Genomic DNA, 19742 nt, shown 5'->3' with positions numbered 1-19742 from the left:
TACGCTGTGATTCTTAGGGCATGAAGCTTCCATTTCCCCCTCAGTCAGAGGCAATGGTAATGACTCATCGTATAATACCAGGGAGTTCCTTATTTCCTATTCCACTTTCTGTTCCGCTCTCAGGAAAGGCCTGTCTGTCACCACACTCCGGGGACAATCTGTCGCCTATTGTTCAGCAATGCTGAGATGTTCTGTCATGAAAAGGAATGGATGATGGACACAAGTGCTCCTGAAATTTCTTTCATGGCGTAATACTGAAGGGTTGAAATTAGGCATCTGTAAGGAATGTCACCAAATCGTTTCCACTTATTTTTATGTAAAAACAAGGCCTTGCAGGAGAGCGGTAACTTTTGAGGTAGAGTAAAAACAGGTCCTCAAACCACAACTTGCTAATAAAAACCAGATCAGGCTTCATGTCAATCAGTTTAAGCCAAGCTCTGCTGCAGTAACAAACAGCCCCTGATTGAGTGGCTTCCTGCAGAGTGGGGTACATTCCACGTCTGTCATGATTCCATTTCAGTTCTGCTTCAGGAAACACTCCCATGGCTCAGGCTTCTTCTCACATCTGTGTGGGAGGGCCTTGGTGCTTGCTACCGCTGTCTTCCTGCTCCGCCGCTGGTCTCACACTCAGCTCTTCTTTCGGTGGACGCACCTCAGTCTATTCTTCCTTTACTGTCCCATTGTATTACCTTCACTTGTGTATGTTTGGACTGAAACTGTATATATTTTTAAAAAGCATCTTTTGTGGACAAGGAAAGTATAAGCAGATGAAAAATTATCTGGATTCTTGATAGCTGTTTGATGTACATATACAATTTTCAAATTTGTTGTGACTATTTTTTACGAAAACCATCTAAATTTTTGAGTGATTACTAAATCTGTATAAAAACATTTGAAATCTTAGCCTCTCCCCCCATCCCTTGCCGTAGTATAGAGGAGTTTATGTTTACATGTGCCTATGTATACAGAGAATTCTCTAGACTCTGAATATGCTGTAAAAAAGACCAAAAGGTGGGATTTTATACCCTTTTAAAAACTGAATGCTTCCTACAAGGACACTGGAATGGCTTTATGGAACACTGTCCTACTTCCTTAAATGGTAAAGAAATGTGTAAAAAAAAACATTGACATGATCATCATTAGTAAAAATATATTCTTCTGCCAGTCTTTCTGCAGAATATTATTTTTGCATTAAAATTTAATTTTTTCTTAATATTAAACTGTACTCAGCCTTGGCTTTCAGAGCATTGGACATTTCTAATTGGAGCAAAAGTCTGTCTCTTGGGCATCAGAAATGTGACAAGTACAGCCGAGTCGTGACTGTGTCAAAATTCATTTCTACTTGTTTATAACACACATCTTTGAGTTCCTATTAAGATATCCCACCATCATAAGAATTTTTTGGAGGCAATTCTCCATCAAAGAATCTTGAGTTCACAGTAATAAAGTGTCACAAAGAAACTTAACAGCTTCCTATAACTTTAATTGCTACCTTAAAGTAATTGTGTCTAGAGGACAGAATACAGTATATTTTATTATCCATCAGTTTCTTTTTTTCATATGAGTTCTGGGTTTGTACAAGTCAATTATTTTTTGATCGTTTCTGTAAATAATGTTTAATTATATTTTATCATTTTTGCTTTACTACATCACCTTGGTGATAATCGAAGCATTTCTAAGCACTGTAGTTTTTTACAGTATTGTGTGCACTATTGCCTTGTTAGCATCCACAAAGTTTCAATAGGTATATATCTATATAGAGAGGATTCCTAGGTGGCTCAGTGGTAAAGAATCCACCTGCCAGTGCAGGAGATGCAGGAGTCTCAGGTTCGATGTCTGGGTTGGGAAGATTCCCTGGAAAAGGAAATGAACACCCACTCCAGTATTCTTGCCTGGGAAATCCCATGGACAGAGGAGCCTGGCGGGCTACAGTTCGTGGAGTCTCAGAGTCAGACACGACTGAGCACACATGCACATATCTGTATGGAGACAGATAGATATATCACCATTTACTAGAAAAATGTTTGAAACTGATCTTTGCTACACTTACAAGTTAGAAAAGTCCTATAAGGTGAATGAGGATTGAAAAAAAAAAAACAAAAACAAGCAATACCTTCTGTGTATAATTGTCAGAGTGGCAAATTGTTATTTAAGCAGGGTATTATTTTTTGTGTGTATTTTAAAATTTTAATTTCCCTGAATTTATATAATGCTAAATGTATATGAAAAGATGTCACTGATCCTGATCAGAAGGACATTTTATTTGGGATTTTGGTTTGTGTGCAGCAAAGGTAAAGATCTATGTCATCTGTTCACACACATTCACAATAAGACCCTGCGATTAGTATACAAGGTAGGTTAAGCCATGAAGCCCCTAAGTTAATCCATGACCTTGGGCACGCAGTCAGACCCATGAGACACAGTTTCATGTCCGCTCATCATTTGTTACATCTGCGTAACGACTCACGCGGTTGTATGGGTGGGAGCGGCCTGTTTCCTGCTGTGGACCATTTTTGGAGGGAGTGGAGGATCACGGGAACAGGCTGTGGAGGGAAGCCAGCTCCTCAGTTAGGTCCTTCGCAGGGTGATCTGTCCCCCTGTCTCCCGTGCTGTCCGCTCATTGTGTCTGTAGAACCATCCACCACCTTGTCTCTCATTTCACCATTTCCTGACTGCTTTTAACAACTGGCATCCACCCCACCCCCTGCACCACGCTGCTACTACCTAAAACACAGCCCCGGAAAGCATGTTGTAAGATAACTTTCTCAGTTCATTTCTCAGCCACTTCTGTACAGGATGAAATAATAGATTTTGGTGACTTTGAGAAGTTAAAGCTATTCCTGATCTTCCATCTTCAAAGGCTTATAGTTTGGACATAGAACGATTTAAAATTGACCACAATGTACTTTTATTTACATGGCACGTCCTCGTCTAAATATTCACAAATTCAATAGAGGGGCATTGTTCTAAAGGAGGAAAGGGAAATGAACATTTGTGAGTAGCTGTGTGAGTCTGTTTCTGATCCTTTCTCAAATGCATTTTGCAAATCAAAAAAATTCCAAAAAAAAATCATCACGTGTTGGGGAGTATTGTGTTCCTGTTTTATAATGAAGGAAAGTCTAACGATATATTAGATATTCAATCTAGAGTCACACAATTGCCAGGATGCACAGCTGGTGTTGAATGTATGTCCCTACTCAGTTCAGTTCAGTTCAGCTGCTCAGTTGTGTCCGACTCTTTGCAACCCCATGGACTGCAGCATGCCAGGCCTCCATGTCCGTCACCAACTCCTGGAGTTTCCTCAAACTCATGCCCATTGAGTCTGTGTTGCCATCCAACCATCTCATCCTCTGTCGTCCCCTTCTCCTCCTGCCTTCAATCTTTCCCACTCTTTTAAAATGAGCCAGTTCTTCACATCAGGTGGCCAAAGTATTGGAGTTTCTGCTTCAGCATCAGTCCTTCCAATGAATATTCAGGACTGATTTCCTTTAGGATGGACTGGTTGGATCTCCTTGCAGTCCAAGGGACTGAGAGTCTTATCCAACACCACAGTTCAAAAGCATCAGTTCTTCGGTGCTCAGCTTTCTTTGTGGTCCAACTCTCACATCCATACATGACCACTGGAAAAACCATAGCTTTGACTAGATGCACCTTTGTTGGCAAAGTACTGTCTGCTTTTCAATATACTGTCTAGGTTGCTCATAACTTTTCTTTCAAGGAGCAAGCGTCTTTTAATTTCATGGCTGCAGTCACCATCTGCAGCCACCCCCCAAAAAATAAAGTCTGTCACTGTTTCCATTGCTGCCCCATCTATTTGGCATGAAGCGATGGGACCAGATGCCATGAGCTTAGTTTTCAGAATGTTGAGCTTTAAGCCAACTTTTTCACTCTCCTCTTTCACTTTCATCAAGAGACTCTTTAGTTCTTCTCTTTCTGCCATAAGGGTGGTGTCAATCTGCATATCTGAGGTTATTGATATTTCTCACAGCAATCTTGATTCCTGCTTGGGCTTCATCCATCCCAGCATTTCTCATGATGTACTCTGCATAGAAGTTAAATAAGCAGGATGACAGTATACAACCTTGATGTACTCCTTTTCCTATTTGGAACTAGTCTGTTGTTCCATGTCCAGTTCTAACTGGTGATTCCTGACTTACATACAGATTTCTCAAGAGGCAGGTCAGGTGGTTTGGTATTCCCATCTCTTAAGGAATTTTCCACAGTTTATTGTGATCCACCCAAAGGCTTTGGCATAGTCAATAAAGCAGAAGTTGATGTTTTTCTGGAACTCTCTTGCTTTTTCAATGATCCACCGGATATTGGCAATTTGCTCTCTGGTTCCTCTGCCTTTTCTAAACCCACCTTGAACATCTGGAAGTTCACGGTTCATGTACTGTTGAAGCCTGGCTTGGAGAATTTTGAGCATTACTTTACTAGCGTGTGCGATGAATGCAATTGTGTGTTAGTTTGAGCATTCTTTGGCATTGCCTTTCTTTGGGATTGGAATGCAAACTGGCCTTTTCCAGTCCTGTGGCCACTGCTGTGTTTTCCAAATTTGCTGGCATATCGAGTGCAGCACTTTCACAACATCATCTTTCTTACCTGGTCCCAAATTACACAGCCATGAATGTGAAGCTTCCTTTTGAAGTTCCCACCATACAGACCCCTTTTCAGATTTCAGGGCTCAGGCACAGATCCTGATGCCTCTTGCTGATGTAGCCTGGATGGTGCTTGACGTTCCCAGTAATGACCAGATCTTACTCGGTGCTTGCTGGGTGCCAGGCACTGTGTCGGCGTGTTTCCCGCATTATCTCATCTCATCCTCTCCCTGACTCTATTGAGTTGAGCACCATTACTACCCACATTTTACAGGTAAGGAAACTGAAGCCCAGAGAGGTTAAGCAGTTTGCCCGAGGTCACACAGTAAGTTAGAGAGCCAGGATCTGCACCGGGCTGTCTGTTCTCAGCACCCGCATTCCCAACCACTAGGGTCCACATGCCTGGGGTTAGTCAGTCCTTAGTGGAAGAAACAGAAGGGCCCTAGTAAAGGGCAGTGTTGAAGGAGAAGACTTCTGTCTTTGCACCATTTCTAATAACAAATGATATAGTCAGATACGGCTTTTATTGGGTTGGCCAAAAAGTTGATTTGGGTTTTCCGTAATGACAAACTTTTTGGCCAGCCCAGTGTGTTAGATAGCTATTTTCCTAAGAAAGCTTAGAAATAGTAATATGCAGGATTGGATAATCAGGGAAGGAGGAAAAGCAGAACATTGGAGGGAAGGTCAGGGGAGCATCTTCAGGATGTGGGTAGTGGGATACAGGGAAGCAAGTAAGGGTTTCAGTCTTAGAAAGCCCAGGACTTTTCTGAAATGGAAGAACTCTACTGGTACCTCTTGTCTCTAAACAAGGCAAGTTAATATCTCATTTTTAATTCTTAGAGAACTCAGTCACTCCAGATTTGCAAATGACAATATTTACAAGTGAACTCACCATTTGTAATATTAATTCCAATTCAGATGTCTTTTTTCTGACCCTGTGTCTGCCCATCCTATTTGTCACTAAGTGATTATAAACATGTGACAATAAATTGCAAATACACATCAGTTTGGAAATGGGTCTGGACAAGGGAAAGGCTACCCACTCCTGTATTCTTGCCTGGAGAATTCCATGGGCAGAGGAGTCTGGCAGGCTACAGTCCATGGGGTCCCAAAGAGTCGGACACAACTGAGCGGCTAACACAACACTTGGAAATGGGACACGCACATCTTAGTTTCATCATATCAGTGAGAGTGATGAAGAACTACTCGAATCAGGTAGTGTGCCATTGGCAAATGAGCATTTGGCGGTTAAACAAGTTAGTAATTAGAAAAATCAACCAGGATGATGGCCTGGTAGGTATTTTGAAAACAGAAATCCTTGGAAGAATCACAGAGACTCTAAATTATTTTTGCAAAGGAATCCTCTTTATGGATTGAAACTCAGAAAGATGTTCTCAAGGACAGGCATTCAGTTTTTGTCAGAAACATTATTTTGAAGAGTAATTATGACTTGATTCATTCTTTACTCATGACAGAGTGGATATTGAATTAGAATAGTAAAATGCTGAACTATAAATTAATAAATGTTCTTTCTTTGTTGCATACATTCTCCATCTATGAGTTTAAAATGGTTAAGTCTATTCTTTTAATCTTAATTTTGTAAAATAAAATGATTTCATAGATACGGCAATGCACTCAAAGCACACACCAAAGCAAAACCCACTCAGTTTTTGTTCAGCCATGTTATTTTCATTATTAGTAGTACTAATGATTTCTTGTGATCATTCAAAGAAGAAACAGTTAATTGTCTCTGATACCCCAGGCATTGGAATCCAGAATACTGTGACTTTATATCTCTTTTACCAAAGAGAATATTGAGATTCAACACATAATTTCATTGTTCCTCTCTTGGAATGTCTATCACATATTTCCCCACACATCCACTTTCCTTTATCTTGTTTCCCCTCTTATTTTTGGATGGATTACAAAGCGAAAACAAAACCCGAGGAACCTAACCACAAATGTAGAAATAGCTGAGAACAGAAAGAACGGAAAGAGAACTCACTTAATCTTACTGTTAGGTCACCTTTAGTTTCACAATTAAGTTCTTTGTCCAAACTTACTTGACCCAGTTGAACATGTAATTAAGATTTAGCTGTAAAATCACTGTTAGTAATGCTTTGTCTCGTATAAATTCAAATTGTTAATATTAGAGATTTGATTGTAAAAGTTTCTCTATAATGGCTCAGTTCAGTTCAGTTCAGTCGCTCAGTCGTGTCCGACTCTTTGTGACCCCATGAATCGCAGCACGCCAGGCCTCCCTGTCCATCACCAACTCCCGGAGTTCACTCAAACTCACATCCATCGAGTCAGTGATGCCATTCAGCCATCTCATCCTCTGTCGTCCCCTTCTCCTCCTGCCCCCAATCCTTCCCAGCATCAGAGTCTTTTCCGATGAGTCAACTCTTCTCATGAGGTGGCCAAAGTACTGGAGTTTCAGCTTTAGCATCAGTCCTTCCAAAGAAATCCCAGGGCTGATCTCCTTCAGAATGGACTGGCTGGATCTCCTTGCAGCCCAAGGGACTCTCAAGAGTCTTCTCCAACACCACACTTCAAAAGCATCAATTCTTCAGCGCTCAGCTTTCTTCACTATAATGGCTAGGGAAAATATAAAAGAGAGTTTTTTTTAAGTACTTGGAAAGAGTAAAAATATCACGTCATGGTTATTGTGTAAAAAGACATTTTATTCTATTTCTTGTCACTGAAAAATTATTTTAAGGGCTTTAAAAGACATACCTAGAAGCCTGTGAGTGTTTTATTTTATTTTTTCATGGTTTAACTATATATGTATTCTTTTAAATTTTATTTTATTTTTAAACTTTACAATATTGTATTGGTTTACATTCAACACCAAGTGGCCTTTATACACTTCCCCCAAAGTTTATCTTTTCTCCTATCTTTAGAGAAACTAAAAGGAAAGATACTTTACTTGTAATGGAAACAGTTAAATAAATAAGACGGTTTTGATACATGAATGTTAGCAGCAGTAAGGTATCCAAAGTGGGTGTGTTCAGCACTTTTACATGAACTAGTTCACTAAATTCTTGACAGCCCCATCGGGTTGGTAATATTATTTTCCCAATTTGAGAAATCCAAAACCTGAGTAACTTGCTCAAGGTCACCTTGAAAGGGACTTTTCTTTTCTTCCAACTAAAATTTTATTTGGAGCAAGTAAATTCAGGACACATCCAGAGGTTTCCCACCTGTTCCCCCAAGCCCCACCCAGTTCATCTCCCTCTAGTTGAGGATTAGATGGTGTCATGAGTTAATGGCAGGGAAAGCTCATTTTTGAGGTTTTTTTTTTTTTCCCCATGTCTGTTTTTTCTTGTGTTTTGTTTGCTTTTTGTTTTCTGTTTGTGACACAGCATTTTTCATTCTCAGATGTCTTCCTGGAGGAACTGTTGGTTGGGAATAAAGGATGATGGCTCTGCCTTAGATTTCCTGGGCTGTGTCTTTAGGACTTAAATTCTTCCTCAGGATTAGGCAGAGGGGCCCTCTGGGGACAACAGGAGAAGCTCATTTGTGGGGGAGAGATGTGCTCTTTAACAAGGCCCTTGTTCTCCACTATTTTCATTCGTCTTCCTTTTCCTTTGAGTTTTTCTGTTCCGTGTGGAACAGAATTGAATGGAATTGCAAGAAAAATGCCTGCATACAAAGCCCAGCCAAGGCCCAGCACGTAGATGCAGCCAGGCACTGTGGGGAGCTTTTGCAGGATTTAATTTGGAAGAGTCTCTGAGACCGGGAGATTCTCAAAGGAATGAGTGATATTGTTGTAGCCACATGTTCCAGGAAACAAACTCACTCAGGAGGACAATGCAGATAGTGGAGTGCAGTTTATTACACCGGCGGGCCCAAGGCAGAGTCTCCTCTTAGCCAAGGACTCAGACCAGTTTTTGTGAAAACTTTAAAAACCTTAAGCATACGTGCCCAAACCCACCTCCCCAAATTCCCTGAAACTAGTCTGAACGAAGGAAAAGAAAGATACAATCAAAGTTAACCCGTGATTCGTATGCCTTAAGCCTAGGTAGTTAACAATGGACAATTATCAATAGGCCTGTGGTCATACCCCAGTAAGCATAATAGAATGAATGGTTCTATTTGGTTACACAGATAATTAGGGTATTCTTTTAGGCGCTGGAGGGTCTAGGTAGGAGCCCTGGGGCTCTTCCTTGGGGGTGGGGGGCTGGTTTTCCAGCTGCTTTGTTGTTTCCGTAGATACTGGGCATAAAGCTCAAAGACCACAGTCCCGCCCAAGATGGAGTCCTGCTCTCCAGATGGAGTCTGTTCTGTCTGTTTCCTCCTTCAGTACAGAATTTGAACACTGCAGGCAGGAAACTGCCAGGCCTTCCTCAAGGCAGAGTGCAAAGAGCTCCAAGGGCCCCAGACATGGGATCTGTACTGTGCAGACCAGCATGCGGGAAGGAGGTCAGTCAGCCCAAGTGAGAGCATCTTGTGTTGCAGAGGACTGGAAAAGTAATTTGGCTTTATTGCTCTTACATTGAGTGTCGTGATCTCCCTGTTGTAAAGGAGTCCAGAGCCTCAGTCTAGATGCTTGATTGTGGCTGAAGGATGCTCTGTTCCGACTCCCCAAGCTTTCTTCCAAGGTTTATCCTCCACTGGTCCTTTGGTTGACTCCAAGACAAAAAACTGATGTCTCAGTATTCCCCATGCACCCCAGGCGTGCTTCCCACCTCTCCTGGCTGATTTACAGTCTCCACCCACACCCCACCCTCCAGCTGGTCCTAAAGACCCCCGTCGTGATCTCCCTGGTCAGATGCCACTTCCACTTCCTGTGAAAGTTTCACGCGGTTCATCGATACATCTCTTTTTTTAATTTTCTATTCCATGAACTTGTTTAGATGTTTGTTACTTCCTGGGCTTCCCAGTGACTCAGACCGTAAAGAATCTGCCTGCAATGCAGGAGACTCGAGTTTGATCCCTGGGTTGGGAAGATCCCCTGGAGAAGGAAGAAAGTATTCTTGCCTGAGAAATCCCATGGACAGAGGAGCCTGGTGGGCTACAATCCATAGGGTTGCAAAGAGTCAGACCCGACTGAGTGACTACTGCATACACACACACACACACACACACACACACACACACACGGCTTTGAACATAATAGGTGTGGACTAAATATTTACCTAATGACTGAATAGATCAAATAACACATTTGCTGGCATGCGAGCAACAAAATGTTGCCAAATAGAAACCCACAAGTGACACGTCTTCAAAATAATGTTTTTATCTCAGACGTAGGCAAGGCCTGCTGGGTAATGCACAAATGAAAAGGCACAGTCATGGCTTAAAGGTTGGCGATTAGTTACTCATTTGTATGTAATTAGGGATTAAAGCTGCCTGAGATAGTTTAGCCTCCTAAGTAGGTTATAAATCACCCTCCCACATGCCCATTCTTAGTATTATTTTCTTAACAAACCATTTTACCCAAGTGTCCAAAAATAAATGTAAACTTTGACCTAGTTTTTATTCCTCTATTATTGATTTCTAAGAAGGGTGGCCAGGAGAAAAAGCCTCTTGATGAAAGTGAAAGTGGAGAGTAAAAAGTTGGCTTAAAGCTCAACATTCAGAAAACGAAGATCATGGCATCCGGTCCCATCACTTCATGGGAAATAGATGGGGAAACAGTGTCAGACTTTATTTTTTTGGGCTCCAAAATCACTGCAGATGGTGACTGCAGCCATGAAATTAAAAGACGCTTACTCCTTGGAAGGAAAGTTATGACCAACCTAGATACCACATTCAAAAACAGAGACATTACTTTGCCAACAAAGGTTCGTCTAGTCAAGGCTATGGTTTTTCCTGTGGTCATGTATGGATGTGAGAGTTGGACTGTGAAGAAGGCTGAGCACCGAAGAATTGATGCTTGAACTGTGGTGTTGGAGAAGACTCTTGAGAGTCCCTTGGACTGTGAGGAGATCCAACCAGTCCATTCTGAAGGAGATCAGTCCTGGGTGTTCTTTGGAAGGAATGATGCTAAAGCTGAAACTCCAGTACTTTGGCTACCTCATGCGAAGAGTTGACTCATTGGAAAAGACTCTGATGCTGGGAGGGATTGAGGATAGAAGGAGAAGGGGACGACAGAGGATGAGATGGCTGGATGGCATCACTGACTCGTGACTCCATGAGTTGGTGATGGACAGGGAGGCCTGGTGTGCTGCAATTCATGGGATCGCAAAGAGTCGGACATGACTGAGCGACTGAACTGAACTGAACTGAACTGAAGTAGGGTGGCCCACCTTAATTGGCTTCCCTCTATCCTTGATAACTGTCAGTCTGCAAGGGAAACATCATGTCTGCATTTGAGGCGTGTGGAGAAATTTTGGAGATGCTGGTGTCTCCTGATCCCCCAGGAGGAGGTCAGAGCCTCCCTCTGGACCATCACCATATTTTGAGTTCATGATCCTTCCCTCTGTCGTACTGCAGGATAGAAATGCGTCTGCGAGGCAGGGGTTGTGGGTGTCTCTCAGAGCTTAGGAGAAGGCTTCACAGTGGACACATGTGAAGCATTTAGAAAATCGTTGAAGTAGGTAACTGAAGAATTTCTATCTGTCCAAAATTCAGTTAACTGGCTTTGCACATATGTAGTCATTTATTGTAATCATTCAGTACATTTTTTTTTTTTTTACTTTTATTGAAAATAAAGGCTTCCCTGGTGGCTCAGTGGTAAAGAATCTGCCTGCAATGTGGGAGACCTGGGTTCGATCCCTGGGTTGGGAAGATCCCCTGGAGAAGGAAATGGTACTCCAGTATTCTTGCCTGGGAAATCCTATGGACAGAAGAGCCTGGTGGGCTATAGTCCATGGGGTTGCAAAGAGTCAGACACGACTGATTGACTAACACTTTCACTTTGGTTGAACTATAGTTGATTTACAATGTTGTATTAATTTCTGCTATACAGCAAAATAGTTCAGTTATACACACACACACACACACACACATATATATATTCTTTTTCATAACTCTTTTCCATATGGTGTATCACAGGGTATTGAATAGAGTTTTGCCTGTGCTATTCAGTGGTCTTGTTTATCCATAACGTATGTAACAGTTTGCCTCCAGGCTGTGTATTTTGAATGTTCTCCAGGCCTGTGCCTGTGTGAGGCAGAGCCCTCTGTCACATCCCCCACACTCTTCTTGAGAAGTGCTGAGTGGGTGCTAAGATTTCTGTCTACAGCCTTTGCGTTCCAACCCCAAGCATCTTCCAGGTGCAGGGCTTACTTTCAGAGAACATGACTTCTCTAGCGATTATTTTTCCCAGAGTTTAGAGCTGAGCCGTGTGTAATATGCCTGTGGACTAGGCTTTAGAGTCAGCAAGAAGCCAGTTGAAGGAATCAGTGTTTGCATAATCTGGATCACAGATAGTTTCCCCGGTGTGGATAAGATTGATGGTGAGGTCCTCATTGTCCCTGGCTAGACAGCACGGGACAGAAGCGAAACAAGCGGAAAACAGAAACCATCCCCAGGAGCCTTCATGAAGAGCAGCAAGGGCTGGACTCCATCCCCTCTGGTAGGGACCACTGGGATGCCTGGGTGAGTGGTCTGACTTCACAGGTGAGAAGGTGTAATGGGAACCAAGAAGCCTTGATGGGGCTTCTGATCTCTGCTCTTCACCTGTCTCTGGAGAGGGAGTCATGGTTGCCACCAGTCTACAAGGAAGATGTAGATGGTTTCCTCAGAGTTCCATGAGCCTAGGAGTTTTATCTGGTCAAAGAATTGTTTGCTTGCTGCTTGTTTTGCTAAATAGACAAGCAGAGAATTATGCATTTGTGTCTTCTGCATCCATCCTGGTGGTGTCTGAACAGTGGGAGAAAGAGACACTGTTACTTTGAAGGAGTAGAAATGCCAAACTAATTCTCAGTAAAAGGATACCAGGTCTTAGAAATCATATTTGTCTCCCAAGAACAAGCTAAAGGCCATTCTTGGATTGCTGGTTCCTCTGTGCATGGTCCCTGTCTCTGCACCAGCCCTCATTGTCCTGTATCCAGAGTTATCTCCGTGTGTTCACTCATCTCTGAGGACAAGGGCACCTCAGGAGGAGGGTCAGGTCTTGCCTTTGTTCCTCTGGCATTAGTGCAGTGGTGTGGAATTTTAGTGCAGTTTTCTGTGGCATGCTTGAATGGCGGAATCACATTCAAGAGCATACATCCCAGATTCATCCAGACTCCTTAGCGCTGTTTCTCTAAAAGTCTGTTTTAAAAAAATACCCAAGAGAGGTCCATTTCTTGAGGTCCATTTCTTTTCTTAATTGAATGTAAAATAATGTATATTTTAAACCATGATTATTATATTTTATCTTGAAAGAGAGATCTCTTTCTGGACTTGGATCCCATGGGTTATCGACCATATGTCACCCTGGGTAGAGGGCAGCTCCTTGGCCGCTCTGGCACCCGCTGCCTCGTCTTATCCTTCTTTGAACAGCCAGGGCCAAGCATGGCTCACAGCATGTTAAGTGCTGAAAAAGCCAAAGAGCAAGAAGTAGGAGAGCATGTTGATTCTTCCATAGGATGTCAGCTTCTCAACCTGCAGGGAGAGAAGGGCTGCTGCTTGTTATTTTCTTCAGGTCAGAGCGCCTGTCATATGGTGTAATTTGATGTGGCTGGTAATCTTTCACCGAGGACTCTAGATTTCTGAAGAAGCAGGAATTCAGATTCTCCACCATCCGTGAGTCTGCTTTGCCTTAAGTTGAGTTTTTGGCTGATCAACTCTACTTTACTTATTAAGACATTGCTGAGTATGGATGTTATTACTGATAGGGCAATCGCTAGTACATTTAAATAGTTTTAATTTTTAGTGAGAAATATTCACATTGTGACAACCTGTGTGCTAAGTCACTTCAGTTGTGTCTGACTCTTTGTGACCCTAAGATCTGTAGCCCATCAGGCTCCTCTGTCCATGGGATTCTCCAAGCAAGAACACTGCAGTGGGTTGCCAGGCCCTCCTCCAAGGGATCTTGCTGACCCAGGGATCAAACCCAGGTCTCTTACGTCTCCTGCATTGGCAGGCAGATTCTTTACAACTAGCACCATCTGGGAGGCCCTTGTGATAACATGCAAAGAATATAATCAACTCTAACCCAAGATAATCAACCCCAAGGCCAGTTGTGGCCATTAGAACAAAAAGTTAATGCAAGTAGACTTATTTTAAATACAGAGAACTCATAGAAGGCAGAAGTGGGTTAGGTTGAAAGGAACATTCAGCCTCATGTTGATGAACATCCAAGCAAAAGTTGCAAATAGAGACTTCAGTGGGAAGGATGATCTCCTGGTCCCAGTGTTAAATGAAGTACCAATCTGAGAGAAACATACAAGAAGGGAAGCACCAGAAGACTCCGCAAAGATCGCTCTCAGATCTGTTATTACACAAGAGACCATGAACCGTCAGCAGGGGGGTAATAGGAAGCTGATGAGAAACTGTTATTCCACATTGGGCTTCTTTTTTTAACCAAGTTGAGTTCATTAGAAATAGATCACCAGGTAATAATTTGACAGTTATGGAGGGCAGTAAATCTATGAAACGGGAGAAAGAATCTTTACTAAAATGAGGAAAAACGCTTTCACTCAATAAACTATCATTTTTTTTTTCCAGAGGAAAAGAGATCTTTGGGGTTTGAGAGGAAGACAGTGCCACATTTTCTTTTAAAAATCAAAGAATTATTGTCCATGTAATAATATCATCATCCAGTGAAAACCAAATACATCACCTGTGAATCTTCTAAAGTCAGTGGACTAGTGTTTTTCTACATTCCCAAGGGTTCAAATAATGGGCTGTCACCCTCTTCTTAGTATTTGTGGTGGAGCCACTGAAGAGCATCCCTGGGTCCTCCCCTGGGCTTTGGAGGAAGGGGCTGAGTTGTGTGTTTCACTTGCTGTGCACTCTCTGTAGCTTTGAGGTCTTGGGGGCAGTTTCTCTTCCATGACAGCTTGGCATATGCTCAGGGAAGATACAGTTGACTGTTTCAGTCAGAGGTCCCTGGCAGACTTCAAACAGGGATGGGGTTTTAGTGAACTTTCGAATGGCCATTAATCTGGGAACAGGCTTGGTCTTATTCATGACAGTCACTGTTGATGTGGTGATGCTGCCAACAATGTCCTCCAACAGGGAAGGAGAAGGATGGGTTTCTTCTGTTTTTTTTCTCTGAGTCTCACATGACTATTTCTCAGGGAAGTAAAATCTGTTGGGAGTGAGACACAGATGGTGGTGTCACTGAGCCAGGGGTGAGGTGGGCATGGGTGGAGAGGGGATCCAGTCACTGCTCCTTCTTTGTTGGGAATACCTCTGCTCTAGAGAGGAGGAGGCCATGGTTGTAGCCAAGGCCAGCTTGGAAAACTTCCTTGATTTCTCCCTTCCCCTAGTCAGAGCTAAGGGCTTCTGTGTGAGTTATCAGTTCAGTTCAGTTCATTTCAGTCGCTCAGTCGTGTCCAACTCTTTGCGACCCCATGAATCGCAGCACGCCAGGCCTCCCTGTCCATCACCAACTCCCGGAGTTCACTCAGACTCACATCCATCAAGTCCGTGATGCCATCCAGCCATCTCATCCCCTGTCGTCCCCTTCTCCTTCTGCCCCAATCCCTCACACCATCAGAGTCTTTTCCAATGAGTCCACTCTTTGCATGAGGTGGCCAAAGTACTGGAGTTTCAGCTTTAGCATCATTCCTTCCAAAGAAATCCCAGGGCTGATCTCCTTCAGAATGGACTGGTTGGATCTCCTTGCAGTCCAAGGGACTCTCAAGAGTCTTCTCCAACACCACAGTTCAAAAGCATCAATTCTTCGGTGCTCAGCCTTCTTCACAGTCCAACTCTCACATCCATACATGACCACAGGAAAAACCATAGCCTTGACTAGATGGGCCTTTGTTGGCCAAGTAACGTCTCTGCTTTTGAATATGGTATCTAGGTTGGTCATAACTTTCCTTCCAAGGAGTAAGCATCTTTTAATTTCATGGCTGCAGTCACCATCTGCAGTGATTTTGGAGCCCAAAAAAATAAAGTCTGACACTGTTTCCACTGTTTCCCCAGCTATTTCCCATAAAGTGATGGGACTGGATGCCATGATCTTCGTTTTCTGAATGTTGAGCTTTAGGCCAACTTTTTCACTCTCCACTTTCACTTTCATCAAGAGGCTTTTTAGTTCCTCTTCACTTTCTGCCATAAGGGTGGTGTCATCTGCATATCTGAGGTTATTGATATTTCTCCCGGCAATCTTGATTCCAGCTTGTGTTTCTTCCAGCACAGCGTTTCTCATGATGTACTCTGCATATAAGTTAAATAAGCAGGGTGACAATATACAGCCTTGACGTACTCCTTTTCCTATTTGGAACCAGTCTGTTGTTCCATGTCCAGTTCTAAGTGTTGTTTCCTGACCTGCATATAGGTTTCTCAAGAGGCAGGTCAGGTGGTCTGGTATTCCCGTCTCTTGAAGAATTTTCCACAGTTCATTGTGATCCACACAGTCAAAGACTTTGGCATAGTCAATAAAGCAGAGATAGATGTTTTTCTGGAACTCTTGCTTTTTCCATGCTCCAGCAGATGTTGGCAATTTGATCTCTGGTTCCTCTGCCTTTTCTAAAACCAGCTTGAACATCAGGAAGTTCACGGTTCATGTATTGCTGAAGCCTGGCTTGGAGAATTTTGAGCATTACTTTACTAGCATGTGAGATGAGTTCAATTGTGTGGTAGTTTGAACATTCTTTGCATTGTCTTTCTTTGGGATTGGAATGCAAACTGACCTTTTCCAGTCCTGTGGCCACTGCTGAGTTTTCCAAATTTGCTGGCATATTGAGTGCAGCACTTTCACAGCATCATCTTTCAGGATTTGAAATAGCTCAACTGGAATTCCATCACCTCCACTTGCTTTGTTCGTAGTGATGCTTTCTAAGGCTCAGTTGACTTCACATTCCAGGATGTCTGGCTCTAGATGAGTGATCATACCATCATGATTATCTGGGTCGTGAAGATCTTTTTTGTACAGTTCTTACCATCCTCTAACATGCTGACTGTATATCTACCCCAGGACCTTTGCATCTGCTCTGCCTTTGCCAGGAAGATTCCTTCCCTAGCTTTTCACAGGGCTCTTTTTCCTCTTTGTTCAGAATCTCAGTTCCAATATTATTTTTATAGAGAGGCTTTTTCTCAAATGTATCTAATATAGCCCCCCAGCAGTCCCTCTATCTCAGTACCCATATTTTCTGAAGCTGCCTTGTTCATTAATTTTCTTCATTATTTTTGTTTCCTCTCTTGCTCTTCCCCTTGCCATCTGGAATATAAACTCATTGTCATATGTTGCTAGGAGAGCACCTAGCATATCAGTTCAGTTCAGTTCAGTCGCTCAGTCGTGTCCGACTCTTTGCGACCCCATGAATTGCAGCACGCCAGGCCTCCCTGTCCATCACCAACTCCCGGAGTTCACTCAGACTCACGTCCATTGAGTCAGTGATGCCATCCAGCCATCTCATCCTCTGTTGTCCCCTTCTCCTCCTGTCCCCATTCCCTCCCAGCATCAGAGTCTTTTCCAATGAGTTCACTCTTCCCATGAGGTGGCCAAATTACTGGAGTTTCAGCTTTAGCTTCATTCCTTCCAAAGAAATCCCAGGGCTGATCTCCTTCAGAATGGACTGGTTGGATCTCCTTGCAGTCCAAGGGACTCTCAAGAGTCTTCTCCAACACCACAGTTCAAAAGCATCAATTCTTTGGTGCTCAGCTTTCTTCACAGTCCAACTCTCGCATCCATACATGACCACTGGAAAAACCATAGCCTTGACTAGACGGACCTTTGTTGGCCAAGTAATGTCTCTGCTTTTGAATATGCTATCTAGGTTGGTCATAAATTTTCTTCCAAGGAGTAAGCACTTAGCAAGTACTTAATAGACATCTTTTATTATTCTTTTTTAGTTTTTAAAAGTAATTTTTGTTGGAGTATAGTTGTTTTGCAATGTTGTGTTAGTTTCTGCTGTACAACAAAGTGAATCGGCCGTACGTATACATATAGCTCCTCTTTTTTGGACTCCCTTTCCATTTAGGTCACCACAGAGCATTCAGTGGAATTCCCTGAGCTGTATGTGGTAGGTTCCCATTAGTTATCTATTTTATGTGTATTATCACTAGTGTATATATGTCGATCCCAAATCTTCCAGTTCATTCAACCGCCACCCCTTTCCCCACTTGGTGCCCATATATTTGTTCTCAATGTCTGTGTCTCTATTTCTGCTTTGCAAATAAGACCATCTGTACCATTTTCCTAGATTTCACATATGTATGTTATATAAAAGCATCTTCTAAATGCATGATGATAAGCATCTTAGTGTAATATAAAACGTATGCTGCTGCTTACCTGAATGTTTCCCCCAGTAGACTGTTATGACTACATCTCACGCATGTTTGTATCTTCAGCTCGTGGCACACTCAGGAAGTGCTGAATAATTGACTAGAGAAAGGGGTGACCAAGGTACCTGAAAGATAAGCCATGTGTATCTTTAAAAGATTGACAAGTTGATTGATCTCAACAGGCTGTTTAGCCACGACATCATCATTGCCTCAGGCTCATTCTTTGTGTTACCATCCTTAGTAGTAGTCCTGTCAGTGGCTCAGTCGTGTCCGACTCTTTGCAACCCATGGGCTGTGGCCCTCCAGGCTCCTCCTCTGTCCGTGGGATTCTCCAGGCAAGAATACTGGAGTGGATTGCCATTCCCTTCTCCAGAAGATCTTCCCGACCCAGGGATTGAACCCGGGTCTCCTGCACTGCAGGCAGATTCTTAGTGTGTAACTTTTCCTCAAAGTTACTTCATTGTCACAAGGTAGTTACTGCAGCTCCAGCCATTGTGTTGGTCTCCCTGCTAGAAAGGAAGGGAATGGACAGAAGAAGGGCTACCAGCTGAGTAACTGTCTATTTAAGGAACTTTCTCAGATGCCCTAACAGATAACTTCTTGTATCTCATTGAAAGAAATTAAATCACATGAGTAGTCACTGCAAAAATTGGGAAATATGACTTATCAAGTGAGTACATTGCCTCATCCAACAAAATTTGGGTGCAGTTAGTAAAGAGGAAGGGGAGAATGGATAGTAATATGTAGTTAGCCATCTCTGCCACTACATGTAATTTAGATTATATAAAATTGGAAGGTTTACTGCACATGGCATGCAAGGCAGCTCTAGTAAGCATAACATGACAATGGCATGGTAACTTATTAGACTGCCTGAAAAACTTCTCCCTACAGAAATCTTTTAGGCCAAGCTTCTCATAGCAGGAATGGCTGCTGAATCTTCTAAGGAATTTTGGGGGAATTTTTGGCAGTTCTTGTGAATTTAGAGCAGCGCTGAGCCAGTTTCTTTTGCTCTGACTGCCAGAGGAACTCCCATGCACCGTCCATACCCTGATGACGGGCTCTCACTGGGACCCTCCTTCTTGGAGAGAGGGGGCTTGACTGTCCTGATTTGGTCTCCACAGAAGTAGACGCTCATTTCCCTATTCATGGCTTCAAAGCAATATTCCGGAAATACTCATTCTCCACTGATGGGTCTTCAGCCTCTGCAGACCCTTTCCAATTCCCTTTAATATGGACCTAGTAATCTGGAGCATGAAGAAAGGGAGTGAGGAGGTGGTGGTCAGGAAACAAAGGTGAGGATTCGACAGACAGAAAACAAAATAAAGTGAAATTACCTCCTAGTTCTGGTTCTAGTTTTGGTTTCTGAAAACAAGTTATCTGGAAGATAATTTGGAAAACTCGAAAATTCTATCTACTTAAGAGGGATATTTTTCTAGTTACTTAACTGATAAAAAAATTTATAATCACAGAGGAAAGTCCATGTAACAGATTAAATGGAATAGCATGCACATACCCCATGAGCACTCACTTGCAAACATAGCCAGAAGCTCTGGAGTGTCGGGGTCTCCTGGTTTAAGATTATATAGCAGCATGAGTTGCCACATGAGGGAAGGTTGTTTAGAAGATTCTAAGAGTTCTCATCATGTGTGTGTGAAGGTGCTTCAGTCGTGTCTGACTCTTTGTGACCCCATGGACTGTAGCCCTTCAGGCTCCTCTGTCTATGGGATTCTCCAGGCAAGAATCCTAGGATGGGTAGCCATTCCCTTCTCCAGGGAATTTTCCTGACGCAAGGATTGAACCCACATG

General features: G+C 42.8%; 1 protein-coding gene across 6 annotated transcripts in view; it reads left to right on the top strand.

Moving 5' to 3' along the window:
- AFF3 (ALF transcription elongation factor 3) overlaps positions 1-19742 on the top strand; it is a 635458-nt gene that overhangs the window by 201110 nt on the left and 414606 nt on the right. The gene's annotated exons all lie outside the window — the stretch shown is intronic.

This window comes from Bos javanicus, chromosome 11 (genome assembly GCF_032452875.1).
Source record: "Bos javanicus breed banteng chromosome 11, ARS-OSU_banteng_1.0, whole genome shotgun sequence".
Lineage (NCBI taxonomy): Eukaryota > Metazoa > Chordata > Mammalia > Artiodactyla > Bovidae > Bos > Bos javanicus.
Note: the sequence above shows the minus strand (reverse complement) of the source record. Positions and strands in the feature narration are given on the sequence as shown.